Here is a 16,535-nt window from a genome sequence, read left to right on the forward strand (position 1 = left end):
CGATCGATGAATGGAGACTTGCATTGGGTTCTTGGCGTTGAAATCCACCTAGGAAAACTCCAGCTCGACCATCTGCCAACTGTTCAATTTTCCATGAATAATTGGTCTTTTATGCCTCTTGGCCACTTTTGCGCTTCAAAAATGGGTCCCAAAATCTAGCTCGACCATCTACCACCGTTCACTTTTCCATGAATAATTGGTCTTTTATGCCTCCTAGCGATTTTTGTGCTTCAAAAATGGGACCCAAAATCTTACTTTCAATTTGGGAGTGGCACTCCATTGTCATTAGAAGGTAGATTATTTTCCGATTTGCTGTCCAAGTTCCTAAGTATTGCAATCATTTGATCAAAATTTTATCCAACATATGATTATGTTGACCAAACTTTTTAGAATGAGTAATCATTTGCGCAAACTTGTGATCTATCATACGATTTAGGTGGATGATACCTTCATTTATGATGTCAATCCTTTGTGAGAGTTGTTGATACTCATTTGAATCATGGGATACATTAGCTTCAACCATAGGTTTCAAAACTTGAGGGTCTCTTGGCCAATGCATCTCTTCATTTGTATCGCTATTTTCCATAAAATTTTACCTTTGGTCTGTTGCCCTCATAGTTGAATTAACCTTTGCATGATAGTCAATCAATTCCTCATTCATGTTCTCAGACACTTGTTCATTCTTCTTGTATTTTACCATTGGAATAGGTGCATTAGTAAATTATTGTGTGTTAATAAATGGTTGATAACTTGAGTTATACTCCACTAATGCCTTTGGTTATTGGCTTTAAAAAAAGCATATAATATGCGAGTAAGGTAGATTTATTGAAATAACAAGTTGGAAAGAGGTAGGGGATAGATTCAAGTTAAAATAGTAAACCCTATCTTGTTGTCCAGAGATTGTCTACAATGGCCAATATGAGAAAAAAGACCATAACTTTTGACCCACATGTATGTTTGCTAAACTTTTTTGCTAGGATGGAAGCTAACTCCATCTTTTGTGAATGAAGTATAAGAAACCTTTGGTAGAACCAATATATCTATTTTGGTAATGAATTTTTTGTGCTTGTCTAAGATGAAATGATAACCTAACCTATATATACATGTGATAGCATTGCTTAAGCTCTATCTTGCCAAATAAGACCATAGATAATCATGGCATAACTATGATTATTAAAAATCAACCTATATACCCTACAAGTACCATCCAAGCACCTGTGTATGACATGTAAACCTGTAAATTCCAGCAATTCTTTATGCCCAATGCTTTGTTTTGGTACCAATGATCCTTGAGTCTTTTTCACTCTTTTTCAAGTGGTTTTCTGTGGTCCATCACTTGTGGTGATGGATAAAATGGTGGAAAGGGCACCAAGTGGGCTCTAAAACTCTAAAAGGTATTCAAAGTTCCTTTTGGGCTAGGTTGTGCACCCCTATGGAGTCCTAAATAGCAAGGGAGAGTCACCTCTTGTTGAGCTTTGACCTTTTTTTTTTGGTTGGTATGTATACATGGCAATACTAATATTCTAAAAATGAGGAATGATATGCATGGCTGAATCAAAAGCTTTGGGCATTCAATGATATGCAAGCATTTGAGAGCTTAGTGAAGATAAATGAGGTTTGAGAAAGGTTTACCTTCAGTAATCAGTGATTCACTAAATTACGAAACTCACCTTTTACAATTTCTTGGATTTATCAAAATATAAGATCAACAATCAGTAATTAGCCAACACACTGACAAGAAATTACTTAAAATTTGAGATACTGGTGTACTTGAATTCACGATTCAATCATGGAAAGTATTAACGGTAGCAAACAAATTGACATGCTAAATCATCAATCTTATAATGATTGAAAATAAATATTCAACAATTGGGAGTTAAAATTTAGTCAATCAATGCTGAAAATTACAATTAAGCAATGAAGATATACTCAACCCAACCTCTCCTTTAGCAATTGGCTATGCATTAGCAAATGGAAATGGAGAGATTATAAAAGAGTAGATGAAATACCTCTTTCAATACTTGATGAAGAAGAGTATTGAGATTTGAATAAATTCCATCCATGATAGTTGATGGGAAGCTCTCTTGAAGCCTCCAACTATTCAAGAGAAGAGAATACTACAAAACCCTACTAATTTGCTCCAAACTTGACTAAATGATGATAGATTGACCTTACCTTCACCTTCAATGAGTGAAGTGTATGAAAATTCCCATGATTAGAAACACAATACTCCAAGATTTAATCAAAATATGATACCTTGTTGTAATAGAAGCCAAGAGAGAGATAAAATTTCTTTAATTCTTGAATAACTTGAAGCAATCTTGGTTAATCCTTGAAGTGTGTTGAAGAGATGAATCCTTGGAATGAGTTGAGATTAAAAGCCCTTTGCATTTAAGCAGAATCGGATCAAAATCTCAACTGAGATTCATGTTGTCCTATTTTGCTATCAAGAAAACGGGAGTAATCTTCAAATGATTGAATGATATTGCTTCAATCTTGTATCATTGACGCATGGTGAAGGTTAAGGAGAGCGTTCAGGAAGAGATTGAATTGAAACCCCTTGAAAATTTATTATATTTAAGCAAGAGATTACTTATTATCCACATACTCCATAGCTTGGGTTTGAATGAAGCTTCAAGAGTAAAGAATGACTCAATGTGGATTGATTGAGATATGAGAAAGCTTCTTGGAGCTCAATGGAGTAGAAGCCCCATAAAATCTTGAAGAAATTGATAAGAAATCACTGCTATCTTGAAATTTGAGCAAGGAGGAGAGAGACTCACCATAACCAACCTTTGATCTTTGAAGAAATGGCTTCAGCTTATTGAGTAGTCACCAAGGGATACTAGGATCACCATTGGATGCATTAGAGTGGAGATACAAGTTGGAGATGATTGCTACAGACTTGCTATGATTTGCTATACAAAATGTGCTGATCTCAACTGTCTATCCATATGGCCATAGTGCTTAGATTCTACTCAATGTGGTACTCTTCTAGCTCTTGGAGATGAGAGGAATCAAGCTTTGCCATTAGTGAAGGAAGAAGATAAGGCCATGAGAACATGATTATATCCAAGAAATCAGCCATGGAAGCTAAACAAAGCTGAGACAAGAAAGAAAAACCTTTATTTGGCCAGATGTAACCTTGTTTAAGCTTTTTCAAATCCTTGTTAACTCCAATTAGACTAAGAACATCCAAAATGGGCCTGATAATGATCACAAGCTACTAAAATATCCAAGAAAACATCATTCTCCTTTAGATATTCTCAAAGTACTGCAAAGAATCCCCTTGACTAGTCATGGTTTGAATTGTAACAAGATCCCAACAAACACTTACCTTATAATGGTGCTAGTAACTAGATCAAAGCTTGAAAATGACCTTGCCATTGGATCAAAAGTAAGGCTTTGATACCATTGAAATGAATGATGCCTATCTTGAATTAAAATAACCAAGGAAATCAAGAAAACACATGCGAAACAGTTAGCCATAGCTAAACTTGCATTAAACTTTAGCAAGGTAGTATAGTTAAACTTGTATTAAACAACTGGTCATAGCCACGTCAACTTGTATTAAACTATAGCACAAGGTAGCCATAGCTTAATTGAATTAAGATACAATGAGAATCAAGATGAGAGCCTACTGCAAGAATCCATCTCTTGCAATGGTGGACATTGAGTATCCACCCTCAATTTTAGTGGGGGGAGGTATGAAACCCCAAAGAATGGAGAAGTTTACAAATGAGTTGTGTAAAAAGATGTGTTACATTGGCACCCTCTTTCCCTTTATACCCCAATCTAAAATAAGACAATTAACTAGACTAAGGCTATGAAATTTGTTTTATTACATAACCACAATTAGCATTATCTATTATTATAACTTGCATTCTATCTACTACGTCCTCTATGGCTTCCTCTGCCTTGAGACTGGCCTTTATCATTTGTATGTGCCCATTCTTGTGAGTCATGAGATTGCGTGCAAATCTTCTTATCATGGCCACCACCACCATCTCTATCACCACAACATCTCTCTCTATTTGTATTAAAGTAGAGCATCTATTGTAAATTTTGAGACAAGGATGTTGCAAGATCCAAATTCTTAAGACTCTACTAATATCAATATAGAGATCAGATCCAAAAAATCAGGAATGGTATTGCTTGTGTTGGTAGAGATACAAAACTGCTTATACTCCTCGTCTAAGCCATCCGATTGATTTGATTTCATATACTTTGGGCACATGTACTTAGCTCTGTTGGCAGTTTGTCAATGGTGTATACATGTATATTTGCTATATACTAAGCACCATTGCTCATTGCTTAGTCAATTTTGCATTTGACTGATCTCTATAGTTGCTCTCGAGATCTTCTACATGCATGATGTATATGCTTATGGGATATACGATTTATTGACACTTTGAGTTTGTGATAGTCCTTAGTATCAGTGGTCTATGCTTAGTCACTGCTAGTTGCACTCTTTATATCCTAGTTGCTACTGGGATATCCTTGGTATTGGGCTTGCTTTTGTTAACCTAGTGCAAAGAAAGCAAAAAGAGAATTAAAAATGCATAAGGCAAGTGAAAAAAGGCAACTTGATTGAAGAAATAGGAGGAAAAAAAGGCCAAAAGTGCAAGGACAACCTTAAATATTTAGGGCAAGTGCAAAAGAGGAAAGGCGCATTAAGAGAGTGCTAGGCTCTCTCCTATGCAATTTGTAAATGTGGATTGGCATGGATAAAGGCACAATGTAAATAAGAAGGGAATAGGAAAAGAGGATCTAGGCTAAAATTGCCAGTCATGTAAAAAAAGGGATGGGCGCACAAAAGAGATCAAGGCTTGTATAAAAGGCAAAAAGTGAATGAAGAAGCTCATTCTTATGTGTGGCTAAAACTAGCTCTTCTCTTCTTCTCTTCTTCTTCTTCTTCTTGATTTCTTGAGCTTATGCTTGAGAGAGAGGGAGAGTGAGGGAGTGAGTGTGTGAGGGATCGTGGTGGAGAAGCTTTCCATGTTCTTCACTCTTCTTCTTCTTCTCCTCTCTTCTCTTCTCTTGTCTTGCATGCAGCAATGGAGCATGACACTTGGAGCTTGAGGATTGAGCTTACTTGAGCTTGAACCTTAGATTGTGGAGCTATCTGAGTGCTTGAGAAAAGGAGGCAACTCAATCAAGCATGGAGGTAAGCTCACTATACTTGTAGGTGTGGGAGAGCCCACGGCTATGTGAGAGGTAGCCATTGCACTTGGCTTGAAACACTTGAAATAATAAGCAGTCCATGGGTCTTGATGGTTGAGCAAGAAGCTTTGACATTTTGGTTCCATTGTCAAGACCAATGGATTCAAGCTTTGAGTGCTTGAACACTCCGAATCAAGCATCAAAGTAGGGTTTACCCCGAATCGATACTTGAGATAGGTAGGAAGTGAGGGAGTTGATCTCCTTTGCAAGTAAGTTTTTTTGGTTTTACTAGATCTGCAAGGATGGCAATCGCCTTGGTAATTGGTAATGCATTGCATCATGGCCAAACCTACCATAGTTGGCATAAGTCTGGATCTAGAATCCATGCACTCGGTCAAAAGGTGGTTTTCTCCACAATGCATGCATTGCACATGAGTTCGTGTGGGCCTTCTCATCATGACTTGAAGCCTAGCCAACTCTCGCTTCCCGCCTGTCGACACTAGTAGACTGCTATATTTCAAAAGGGAAGCTCTAGTAGCTCTCCCAACACCCAATGATTCAAAGCCAGCTATCCCTAGGATGGAAATCAATCCCACAGGGATACCTAGACCACCTAGATCCATCATGACCCATCCATCGAGGGATGCTCCGATACATTATGTAGAGGTGTCAAAATGAGGATGAAGCCTACATGAACCCTTACATCTCATATGACCAAGAGAGTAATCCTATCTTAATGGATTTTAGACTAGTACCGGTGATGGCGTTGTGCAGGGGAAGAGGTAGAGATCTAGGAGGACAGAACCAGGAACCCATTGCATGATGTACTTGCAATCACCTAGAGCACATCTCATCTCAATGCCCTGAAAGGGAGCAACCCATCAAGACAAGGCTGACTTGAAATGCCTTGAGTGTTGAATCACACACTTGTATGCCAAGTGCCCTAGCCAGAAACCTTCCACTAGTTTGACTTGAAATGTCTTGAGTGTCGGATCACACACTTGTATGCCAAGTGCCCTAGCCAGAAACCTTCCACTAGTTTGGCTAACATATCGTCTGTACCAGTGGGAATGCTCAAAGTTGAAACACTTGATGGCAAAGCCACACCAATTTTTCTGAATGTCATGACCCAAGCATAGGCAAAGTAGGCTGGTATTTCATTGCCAGGACCTAGCAACCTTGACGCAGCTTCAATAGATGTGGCAAGGGGGGTTGTGGGATTACCTCTTCTCTAAATCTCCCCATAATGAATTCAAACTCAGCGTCCTCCCCTTGCCAGTATTCTTGTTGCGCTCCTTCTTCAAAGCCCATTGCGTCCATTTCCTGGGGGGTTAGGCTGGCCAGTAGCAGCTACTTCCATTGCTGCTCTTCTAGGCTCAGCCTAACCTCCGTAGGTTGGGGTGGCATCTATAGCCCTGCATGCAGGGCTCTGCGTGCGATGCTTAGTTTGTCCTGTACCACCTCCAATGACTCCTTTCCCTCTGGGCGGGTCATGTTCAGTAGTGTGTTAACGAAGGCCTGTTGTTGGGCATTGAAGGTTGTCTTCTGGGTGGTGTCTGCTTTACTATCTACGAGGATTTTTTCTTTCTCCACCAAAGCAAGGCACCGTGCTAGTGTCTTCACCCTTTTTTCGTTCTGCGCTGCCCATTCCTCTACTCTCTTGTTCATTTCTTCCATGCTTTCTCCCTACTTCTGTACGAGGGTTACGAGCTTTTGCTCTTGGGCTTTGAGTTCCCTGCTCATGTTCTCGTACTCTTTCCTTCCCAAGTGTAGCTGATCGATCATAGACTCGATCTCCTTTTGCTGTTGCTCCTTCTCCTGATTTCTCTCCTCTTCTTTGGCATTCGATTCCTCCATCATTTGCTCGATGTTGGCAGTTTTTGCCTCCAATTCCCCATGTTGCATTAGGAGGAGCTTATACTCTCTCTGCATCTGTACCAATTCTTGATTCTCATCCTCGAGCCACTGCTTGTAGCTCTCTTCTATGTCCTCTCCTTGGCCTTTAATTCCTGCTTGAGGTCAAAGATCTATCGTTGTTGCATGGCTCTTATGCGGGTTTTTTCAAGCTGCAAAGTGGCTTCTGACTCCTTTTCTACCACCAACTTGGCCACAGCCATCTTCTTTTCCTCCTTTGCCTTCTCCAATTGGGAGAGAAACTCAGCAATGTACTCATCGTAATTGGTTGGTGGCATCATTGTTGTGTGGATTGGGGTAGTCGAGGCTTCCACTCTCTGACGCTTCTAGTCCTATCTCGACTCAGCATCTGTGGCTGGTCTCTTTTGCCCCGTTGCCATGGTCTCCATGCTCTTTCCTTGGGCCATTTCTTTATTGATAAAATATTGCATCCAGGCCACGAAGTTAGAGACCTCCATGCTGGCAGGGATGCTTGGGGTGAGGGTGGTTGGTTTGGTGGGGGGTACCATGAGGGTGGGGATAGGATGGAGAAGGGCCTTGCCTTTGCCTTCAAGGACAGCGGGCGACGTGACTTCTGGTATCTGCATGTTGGAACTAGGCCCTTCTTCCCTCAGCGGGCTCCAGGCTCCCAGTTCATCGGCCCTGCTCTGCTGCTCAATGGACCATTGTGTGGCTTTGGCCAAGTTCTCCTCCTCCTTCCTTCTTAGTTCCTCTTCTTCCTCAGCAACTCTTCTTTGCCTTTCTTCTTTAGCTTTCCTGTACTCTTCCTCCAGTTTCTCTTTTTCTTTCCGTTCTTTCCTTTTCCTCTTCTCGGCCTCCTGTTTTGATACCTTTTTAGCCCTGTTGACTTCTTCCTTTGCTTTTTCATCTTCCTATTTCTTCTTCTTCTCCCTCTCCTCGGCCTCCTTGAGGAATTTTCTCTTTGCCTTTTCTAGATCCTCTTTCTCCTTGCGGCCTTCATCCGGCTTCTTTTTCTTTTGTGCTGTCTTCTTTGTGGGTTTCTTGGCCTGCTTTTTGTCTGATTATTCTTCTTGTTCCTGCCCTTCCTTATCTGTCTCGGACCTATCGCTGTGGACCTCTCTTGGTCCTGGTGAGGGGGTGCCCTGCTAGGCGTTTCTCCTTCCCCTTCTTCTGCATCTTGTGTCTTCTTCACTGCCTCCTAGATGAGCGCAGTCAAAATGCTTCCGTAGGCAATAAACGAGGCCTTAGACGAGGCCTTCTTTCTTTCCGTGGCCTTGGAAGCTGGGGACTCCCCTCCTATTGGTGTGCTTTCTAACGCTAGTGCTTTAGCCGCCTGGTTGATGGTTTTGCGTACATAACTATTCCAGTCGACTTCATGCAAGGTGTGAGCCGCTACGTTCTCCAGCACAGACACGCTGATTCGATGCATTAAGGTGTTGTAGCGGTGGTTGGAGAAGAGCGTGTGTACTAGCTTTGCTTGCAGTCTGGCTTCCGCATCAGGAATGTCCTAGATACTGATGCCGTCATTAATTAGCACATCCTCCTTTTTCATTTTCAGAATGGCATACACATCCCTCTTTTGCTTCTTCTCTATCTTTGGCTCCAGTCCCAACGCCTTCTCCACCAAGGCAAGGTTTAAGTGAACCTGTATCTGTTTGGCGTTTTCTCCCCTTTCTATCGTGACGGTGCTGCACTCATTGTCAGCGTCGTAAGTCCTGAGAAACTCCACACACTTCATGTGGTCAGGTTCTTGCACAAATTTCTCGAGGTACTTGGTGAGGTTGCATCGCTCAATGACTCTCTTGGCCACTTCCTCCTTGGCCACCACACCCTCTATATTGTGAATTGTTCGGAACTTAAGTTGATTGTAGGTGCGGCTTTCAAGAGTGATGCTATATTGTGCTCTTTCTTCTTCCACGAACAGAAGTTGGTGGGCGCAGTCTTGCTGCGACATCTTTTGTTCTTGTTATAATCCCAAGTTCCCATTAGTGCTTCCAAATTAGCAATTCACAAGAAAAGTCATAGTTAAAAAGAGAAACTCTATATGTTTATTGAATTCACCTCAAATTCACCTCACCCCCCTCCCCTCCCAGTTTGAGAAGAATCCTTCCTAGGATTGAAGGTTTTGGAGGTCAAGGACATTCTACAATGGGCCTAGGAGTTACCGGCGTAGGAACCAAGTGTAGAAATCGGGGTTGTACTCTAACTGAGCTTCGCGGTCTAGATCAAAAGGTTGAGTGTCACGTGTGTAATGTAAGTGAGAACATCTGTTAAAAAGTCATCGGAGGCGACGCGGCTAGCAATATGTAGCTCTTCCTCAGTCAGTAGGTGATCGAGGTAAGGGTGTCCCTTGATGTGCTCTTCCAGGGGGTGGCTACGAATAGTGGTTAACACTCTATACGAGGTTGGCACAACATAAGTGGGGTCGTACTCCGTTGTTTTGATTGCGCGGTGCTGCTCAGTGTTTGTTATGACTTCGCACCCTTCTACTTCCCATTGCAACCTAAGAGTGTACCAGTGCCTCAAGAACAGGGATTCAGTCTCAACAAGTTTGGATAATTTTGCAATTTCTTGGTCAGTGATGGCAGAAGTGATTCGTTGATCATATGACGTGATGAGACGTTGTTTGAGGGCTTGCTCTTTAGAGATCTCGCTATTGAGCAATAGAGCAGCAGAGTTAGCTGCTTTTGCGAAGGAAAGTTCAAACATCTCCCAAGAACAAGGCATCGTACGAACTTCAGTTGCAAAAGGCTCAGGCAACAAGCCTAAGTCCAAGCAGTCGTAGCTCAGAGCTAGCTCTCTGAAAGTGGCATCGAGCCATCTAATGCAATCAACCACGTCATCCCCTGTATCTTGGGATAGATCATATGAGGCCAGTGTCAAAAATGATTTCTGCTCATAGGAGGGTTTAAGACGTGCTGGTGGTTGGGGTTTGATAGCACTAGAGCCTTTGACAATGAATAGTTGTGGTTGCGGGTGTTCTTGAGGTTGCAGTTGGACTTCCTGGCTTAGGGCGGGGGAAGTAGCAGCTACTTATGATGAATTTGTGCCCTCAGAATGGATCATTGTAGTCAGATGGGCTCTAGTGGTGATGGCTTATGTGACGATGTCTGTCGTTTGGGCCGATAGGCTTGTTTGACTCTCTTGGGCATGTGTCTGGATGAGCTTGATGGATGTGGGTCTGGGGAGCACTGCCATTTATGGTTTTGAGGTTTGATGGGGCTTGGGGTGATCAAGCTTGGGGGCGGTGTACGGATGGTGCCCTTGGCCATGTGGGCTTTAGGGATCCATATCTAGGCATTCTCCTCATAGTAGCCTTGCGCATGCAGGAGGGCCTTAGGGACCCACCTTTGCCTGATCATGTGCCGATTTCTATAACTGAGCCTTGGTTTCCTTGGTTTAGAGCTTAGGGTCTTATGAGGTTTTGTGCGGTGACTCCTAGGCAGTGGTTGCGGCTGTTTAGGCCTCCATTGAAACCTAGGCTGTTGGGCCTTGGCTTTTGCTACCATGAGCAGCGGTTCTTGAGAGGTGGTGGGTGGTGGGTGAGCACTACCCTTCTCCTTAGATTTGGCTGCTAATAAATCTGCCGGTGGTTGTGCGGATTGGGGTGAGGTCGCCGGAGAAGTCAAACTCCAAAAGTAAAAGGAGCCACCGAGCTATGCGTCCTTCCTGTAGTGCAAGGATTATTCACTAGATATAGCAAGGCTTGATGGTCCACAAAAAAGGTAAAGGGTGTAGCCAATAGATAACGCCGTAACTTCTTTACAACAAACACCATGACCAAGCCTTCTCTTTTTGTCATCGTGTAGTTCATTTCCATCTCAGTGGGTTGTCTTCTAGCAAAGCTCACTGGATAGTCTAGGTTGTGCTTGCCAGGTTGGCACAACACTACCCCCATAGCCAATTTAGAAGCATCGATATGCACATGGAAGGTAATGGTCCAATCTGGGGCTTGTAGAATTGGTGCTGTGTTAGAGCCTTCTTCAACTCTTCGTATGCTCGTTGGCATGCTTCAGTCCATTCAAAGACAATCAGCAGCTTGTATAGAGATTTGACTATCAATGCGTAATTCAACACAAACCGCTGATAATATCCCATATGGCCTAAGAAGCATTGAACTCCCTTGTAGTTGGTTGGGGGTGGAAGGTTGACAATAACCCTGACTTTTGAGAAGTCAGTGGCAATGCCATTCTTTGACACCACGTGGCCAAGGATGCATCCATTCTTCACCCAAAATAAGCATTTCAAGGGGTTCAAGGAGAGACGATATAGGCGACACTGCTCAAAGACTGCTTGGAGTTTGTTTAAGTGTTCCATCCAGGTCGAGTGAACGCAGAGGTCATCGACAAAGACTTCCAATTCCTTGCAAAGCATGTCTTTAAATATGGTGCACATGAGACGTTGGAAGGTGGCAAGGGCATTAGTCAAGCCGAAAGGCATGACTATGTAAGCAAAGACGCCCCACTTGGTGGCGAAGGTAGTCTTATGCCTGTCGCAGGATGCACTTGCACCTGATTGTATCCTGAGAAGCCATCCAGAAAACTATAGGCCTCCTTGCCCGCCACTCTTTCAAGCATGTGCTTGGTGTATGGCAATGGATAATTGTCCCTCTTAATAGCAGCGTTCACCTTCTTGTAATTGACGCACACTCTAATTTTTTGATTTTTCTTCATCACGATGACTATGGGTGATACCCAGTCCATGTGCTCAATTTCATAAATGAATCCCGCTCTCATCAGCTTATCAATATCTTCCTTGACAGCATGAGTGTGCTTTGGATTCATTGGGTGTGGTTGCTGCTTCACCGACGCTGCGTCTGGTATCATGGGTATATTATGAGTCACTACACTCGGGTCTACCCCTTTAAGCTCTTCCAAGGACCAAGCGAATACGTCTACGTACTCTCGCAAGAGAGCGACAAGACTCGTTTCTTCTTCCTCAGTCAAGTCATTGTCAATGAAGGCTGGTCGGGGTGTCTCCCCTTCCGGGGCTAAGTTCACCTCCTTGACCCTAGCTGGTCCCTTGATTGGTTCGCTCATTTGCCCTTGCCGTTTGGCACCCAACAAGATCACTACAGTGTCTCCTTTCTTGAATTTCATAAATCTTTTAGGGAGGTCCCGTGGTTTTGTTGTTTGTCTGTTCATGTGTCCCTGGGTTGTTTCCCCCTTTCCTGCTTCAATCGTTTGTGCCTCAGGGTAGGTCCCCGTTGGTGTGTTGGCGGCCTAGGTTTTCTGGGTCGCTATCTGAGCTTACCTCTGACTCAGAGTCAAACTCGCCGTCTTCGCTAGAAGAGGGGGTCTCCCCTGGTGGTCGCCGTTCAGATGGTGATTCTTTCCTAAGCACCAGTGTTGCTCTTCTGGTTGGGCTAGGCCTGCTTGCTCAAGGTTTATGGCTCCTACGTGTTCTAACCAAGCGCGATCACAATCCGTGTGCATGATTCCTCGATCTATACTATAGACACTCCTTTTCTGTGGCTTGGAGTCTACCCGTATTTGTTCTATTTCATGTCCCTCAGTGTCGTATTCTACCGTGTCCATCTCACCCTCACTTTCCTCACTGAAGGATTGGCAGTCTTCATACTCGTTATCAGAGTCCTCTGCGTCAGACTGCTCGTCATCTCCTAGGGCTTGGTATATCTCTTGTCGTGGATCAGGGACTAGGGCCCAGTTGTAAGTAAGGTTCAAGTCATGCACCCTGGTCCATTGCCACTTGGATTTGCCTAAGAGATCCTGGAGTACTGCATGGCTCAGCACACTAACCTCGGCTCCCGTGTCTACAATCCCCTTTCTCATTGTGTTGCCTAAGGCTAGGACTGGTAACATTGCATGCATCTTGGTGCCTTCCCAAAAGGCATTAATGTGCAAGGATTTTGGCACAGAGTGCAGCGCCAGACTCTCTATTTGTGTTTCTGCATCATAATCTTGTAGATCTGCAGCTTGTTCTCGTGACCCCTCAACCCACTACTTGAGGTCTTGCCATAGGGTGGGATGTTGCTTAAGCAGGTCTCCTAGGCTTAACGTCACAGGGGTGGTCACTAGTGTGGTAAGGAGGCTGTCGACTGCTCGTCTCTCTCCTAAACCGGATTGTCTTGGCCAACAACTGTGACTGATTTGCGGGCCTGCAGCATCAAGGCTTGGCCTAAGCAGTGCTGCCTGCGGTGTGGTTGCATCTCCTGACTTTGGTCGAGGGGGTGAGACCGCCGTGCTTACGTTGGGGAGATCCTCAATCTCGTCCTCTAGGATGGGCTCAGCATCCCTTAAGTGCTCTTGGGCCTCTTTCATCCAGTACTTCACTTTCTCTATGGCCTCGAGTTGGCACTTTGGATGTGGGTATTCCCCTACCTTGGCACTTCCCTTTTCGGCCGTCTTGGGGGTTGAAGTTTCTGCCTTTGCATCCGTGACCTTCTTTCCAACAGGCAGAGTTGTAGCACTCTCAGTTTTCAGTGTGATCTTAGCTTCCAACCTCTTCTTCCTTTGCCGGTGGCTCTTCTTCCCTATCAAGGCTGCATCGAGGTTGCTGGGTCTTGGTAGTGATATGCTGGCCCGCTTTGTTTGGGCACGGGTCATGACCCGCAACGGGATGGGTGTGGCCTCCCCATCGAGGTTCTCGACACCAAACAGCCCCAATGGAACAGATGGTACGTTGGCTGAACTTGAAGAAGGTTTTCGCTTTGGGTAATTGACAAAGAGATGGGTGATTCCACACTCAATGCACCTTAGGTCAGCTTTGTCTCTGTTCTATTGCTCCCTCTCGAGGCAACGTGATGAGACATGATGTGGGTGACCACAAGTCCAACAGATGATTGGATCCTACGTCTGCTCCCCCTAGGCCTCTACCTGTTCCTCTCCCCAATGCCATTACCAGTACTGGTCGATAATCCATAAGAACTGCATTGCTCTCGTCGTCGTGAGAGACATAAGGGTATGAGTAAGTCTCTTTCTCATTTGGCTCTTCCACATAGTGGACTGGAGCATCACTCGACGGATGGGTCACATAGGGACCAGGCGGTCTAGGTATGCCTGTAAGGTTTATGTCCACCCTAGGGATAGCCGACTTAATGTCGTTAGGCGCAGGAAGGACCAATGGGGCTCCCCTTTCGAAGAGTGGCTGAGGCCTGTTCACTAGGTAAGGCTGACCATATGGTTGGGAATACGGAAGTCTTCTGGGTAATCTGCAAAATGCACGATGTCATGACCAAACCTGCCACAGTTAGCGCAAGGTCTCGACCGAGGGTCTTGACGCTCGGCCGACAAATGGTTTCTGCCACAGTACACACATTGGACGTGTGGGTGTGTTGGTTGTCTCCACATGTCTTGCAGCTTGGCTATCTCCATCTTGACATTAGCCAAGTCTTGGTTCATCTTGGTGGCTTTCCCCTTATCTTGGGATGATGGGGTTGGTCGTTCACTAGAGGCTTATGCTCTCTCTGAACTTTGAGAGCTGGTTTCTTCTAAGTTGAGCTCCTGGAGCTCCGCTCTTCAGCTGATCATCAACTCTGATGACTTCCTCAAAAACCCTAGCTAGTGCATCTCACTGCAAGCTCGAGTTGGCTGCCAAAGCCTTATACAGTTCCTCGTTTCGAATTTCGTTGATGAACACAATTGAAACTGCTCTCTCGGTCGGTCGTAGGGATTCTCTTGAAGAGGCTCCTCACATGGGTTACGTAATCGCGAATGTCCTCCTTCTCTTTCTACTTGACATTCATCAGTCGTATTAGTAGATTGTTGGACTCTCTAGGCTTGGCAAATCTCTTGATGAAGAGATTCTTGAGGCTATTGAAATTTGCTCGCTCTGCGGCATCTAAGCTTGTATACCAAGTCCTGCCCTTGTCACCTAAGCAGAGCCCAAACGCTTGAGAGTGTTGAGTCAGGTTCCTGAGGCTGTTGGCTTCGCAGACTTGCTCAAATTGCTCTACAAAGCTATATGGATCGTCGTGGGGTTGGTACTTGTCGAGCTGCTTTGCGACTATTGGGATTTTAGACTGGCCCTTAGAGCCTTGGGTTGCTCCTAATCCTGCCAGCAGTGAGGTCGCCAATGCTGCAGCACTTTGCTCTGCTGCGGTGTTGTCTAGTAGCCGCTTCATGAGAAGCTCGCTCAGCACTAGGTCTCCTTCTAGGGCTCTCTCGTGATCCGTTCGGTTTCTACCGGCTAAGTTTAGCACTCACTACACCTCACGCAACTCCGTGCTTTGCCTTTGACTCATGTCTTGCTGGTCTCTATTGTATGCGGCTATGCTTTGCGATGCTTTGTGGGCTAGCTTTCTCTCTTCTTCTAAGTTTGCGATGATAGCATTTGTTGTCCAGCCGTGGTGCTCATACCGGGCGTGCGCATCGTAGCTGATGACCAGCTGCTGTTGAATAGTCTTTGGGAAGACACCTAAGTTGAGTTCCTCGTTAGACCTGCGGTTTGAATTTTCTTTTGCCATAGTCGAGTTCTTGTGCTCCACCAAGCTATCGGTCAGGCTGAGTAGGTTTGTCAAATCCACTTCATTTGCGCCGCTTGCTTGGTCCTACTTCGCATGTTGATGGTTTGTCTCTGTCTGTGGGTCCTTTCCTATTCGTGGGTTCCTTGAGTGGTTTATTAGAGTGAGTTCCTTGACTTATTAAATACAGTCCTCAATTTATCTCCACTCAGTGCGTGTGTTCTTTCTAATGCACTTGTGCTCAATCAGGCTTTCAATTTTTCTTAAGTGCACATCAAGTGCGGAAATTCAAGGTGAGTGCGACCATCCTCTAAGCGTCTTACGCACTCTCGCTTCATTTTGGGCCTGATTGTCGATCAATTCTTTGGCCGTCTTGATGGGATTTAGGGCTTATCGATTACGGTGCCTTGCCCATTTTTGAGTCCAATTAGGGTTTTATGGCTCAGCGGGTTGCCTCTAGGTCTCTAGGTTTCTAGGTCTTGCGATAGCCCACTCAAACTGCTAAGTGGCTGCGCCTTATGATTTTGTCTATTCCGAGCGCCAGAATCAATTTCTGAGCATCAAGAGGGCTTGCGTTAGTTTGCGCTGCTGAGCTCCAGCTGGGTTAGGTCAAATTTCTGAAAAGTTGAGGCAGGGGCTGAGTGGGTGACTCGGACGGGCCGAATCGCATTGGTCCTAGTACAAAAACTTCTCGCGGAGTTAGGTGTTGGGTTGAGGGCCGAATTGGTAAATGGGGCCGAGTGGACTATGGGCTGAGTGTCGAGTTGGTTCGAGGTCCAAATGCCGTCACTTGGACGGGCCGAGTGGACTATGGGCCGAGGGCCGATTAGGGTTTTTTGGGTTGAGTCAGCCGAATGGCAGGGTCTGAGGTTCGAGTTTGCTAAAAATGGCCACTCTGACGGGCCAAACGCGGTGCGACGAATGGCGTGTGACGATGATTTCGATCAAATCTCACGATTTAGGCAATCACTCCAAGCACAAAATTCCAGAGCCCAACTTAGGTACCAAGGGAAATGATTGGTATACCTGGGGTGAGCGGTAGGCTCTCCGACGGACGAGATCGAATCGAATCTTT

This window comes from Lygodium microphyllum, chromosome 14, assembly GCF_053477565.2.
Source record: "Lygodium microphyllum isolate KBCC chromosome 14, Lygodium_microphyllum_v1.1.10, whole genome shotgun sequence".
In the NCBI taxonomy this organism is placed as follows: Eukaryota; Viridiplantae; Streptophyta; class Polypodiopsida; order Schizaeales; family Lygodiaceae; genus Lygodium; species Lygodium microphyllum.